The sequence below is a fragment of the Penaeus vannamei genome, chromosome 6, assembly GCF_042767895.1.
Source record: "Penaeus vannamei isolate JL-2024 chromosome 6, ASM4276789v1, whole genome shotgun sequence".
In the NCBI taxonomy this organism is placed as follows: Eukaryota; Metazoa; Arthropoda; class Malacostraca; order Decapoda; family Penaeidae; genus Penaeus; species Penaeus vannamei.
The window spans coordinates 9,333,424-9,335,925 of NC_091554.1; positions in this window are offsets into that span (position 1 = coordinate 9,333,424).

Genomic DNA, 2,502 nt, shown 5'->3' on the forward strand with positions numbered 1-2,502 from the left:
GAGAGGGAATAGGGGGGGAGGGAAGGGGAGAGAGAACAGGGTGGGGAGGGAGGAAGGAGAGTCAAGGTCATGGATGAGGAGTTTCGGTTAATGTGATAAGGGCGTTGAGGGCGCTTGTATAACGGCATCCTCTGTGACGGAGGAGTCGGTCAAATGGTCGTTTACAGCGGTCGAATTTAGGCCCGTACTTAAGAAGCTTTTCTCGGGACCCCCAGCTGTCGGATCAAAAAAAAAAAAAAAAAAAAAAAAACGCGTCGGCTATAAGACTAATGCTGATCGTTATCCTCATTAACGAGCAATGAAGCAAGCAGTCCGACACCAGATTCTCAAACGACCGACAAGCGATCGTGACCGACTTTTTTTTCGTTCACTGTATGTGGTTCCGAGAAAAGTTTCTTCGGTGCGTCTCTCGTTCCCCACTTTCAGCTTCAATATCTTGCTAGCTCTGTCTTTAAGTTGGCTAATTTCCTGTAGCATTGTATATCCACTTAAGAGCCCGCGCACACGAGACACAGTGGGCGGCCGCTTGTTAATGGCCAATGACGATCGGTGGACTGTGAGAAAATAATGGCTGCACATCCGAACACCATCTGGAAAATTATCAGTGTTCGGTTCTATAATTCGCAAATATCAATATAATTAATTAAAAGTTTATTTCATAGATATTGATATTATCATTCTCTGATTTATGAATGCAATCTTCGGTCACACTGCGTATAATGCTTTGATTTACAGTCGAAATAGATTAAGGCCAGGCTTCTTCACCTATCCACTAGTGCGGCGAGAAAGTGGTGGTTAGAATAGACCAAGTGACCACTTTCTGATGGCCGCCACTAAAAAGTGTCTCGTGTGTGGGGACCCATAGAAATACGTGCGTTGCTTTTTACTCAGAGTTCTCTTCCTCTTTTTTCTTTATTTAATACACTTTAATTTTTCTTTCTCCCTTTCTCTCGCTCTCACACGCTCTCTCTCTCTCTCTGTCTCTGTCTCTCTCTCTCTCTCTCCCTCTCTCTTTTTCTCTCTCTCTCTCTGTGTCTCTCTGTCTGTCTCTCTCTCTCTCTATCTCTCTCGCTCTCTCTCCCCCCCCCCCTCTCTCTCCTTCTCCGTCTCTCTCCATTTCTCGCACACACACAGTCCACCAATCCTCCCTCATATCCACCCTTATTCTCTCTCTCATAATGATTTCAATTCTTATGAAACTCCTTCTTTCTCTGCATCTAGAAAATATATATCCATCAGCACAAGAAAAGCCGGGGACATGAACATGTGTATAAATCCCTAATGATAATTTCAACCTTCTAATCTTACAACTTCTGGGCTAGATTTACAAATCCTTATATTTCTTGAATGACTATGATTTTCAGTACGTTCATACCCTCGTCCTGTCTGCCATAGCCAGCCGCTGTAATATTTACTGAAAGCGAAAAAAATGATATGCTTTTATGTTTTGCTAAACTTGCAACACATGAATAGACTCTATCACACGGGCACACAGGAAGCTGAAGGACGGAGGATAAGACCACAAATGGCTTCAGCAAAAACATCCTTAAGCTGAAAAGAAAGATAAAGAAAAAAGATAAAGAGTGCACCACACCTCGCTCACTTGATTCTAGAAAAAAGGTCACATTAGACACAAAGAAATAATAATAATAATAATAATAAAATCACACTACACATTTTTCATTTTGCAAAACGGAAAGAAAAACAAACGATACGAGACCAGATACATAAAGTAACGTGTTTTTACGTAAATTTTACACATACACACACACAAAATAATTCTTTTTATCCTTGGTGATACGAAGATTTTATAAACATTTCCAACCCGTGTTTTCCAGTGGTTCGCATCTGTGCTGAGTGCTACAGTGATATCGTTAATGTATGATTGGGAGTGGAAATATGTAAGTTTAAGATTCACACTCGCTGGTGTGTGGATTCATAGATAGAATCAGTTGTAGGTGATTCTATATCAGTGAACATCATTTTCAAATTTGATTATGGATCTGGAAGTAGTAGAAAGAAAAGAAGAACAAACGTCAAAGAATATAAAGGACAAATACCCTTACACATTACTATTAAGCTTAACCGATGTAGTGTTTAGTTAGGGTAAAAAACCAAGAATTTCTTCCACTGGCATCAGGTTTATTTAGATTTTGAGAAATGTTTAAGTTGAATAATAAAGGCAGGTAAGGAGATGGTACTTGTGAATGTGAAAGGGCTTATGTTATTCGTCGAAATATTGTGTATATAATGTTGTATTCGAACTTAAAAGGTTTATCATATGTAACTCAAGAGTTAATGATAGTTCGCCTAAAGATATTATAGGCTGTACAATTTGGTGTAGTTTATGAAGAAAATATTACATCCTAAGAAGTTTACATAGAGTAGTTTGATGTACATGAATAAAAATAAACATATTTATACACAGGTGTTTCACTTTGACCCGAAGTGGCCGTGTCAAAGAAAAGATATTGATGTAAAATGCTCCCTCTCTCTACATAA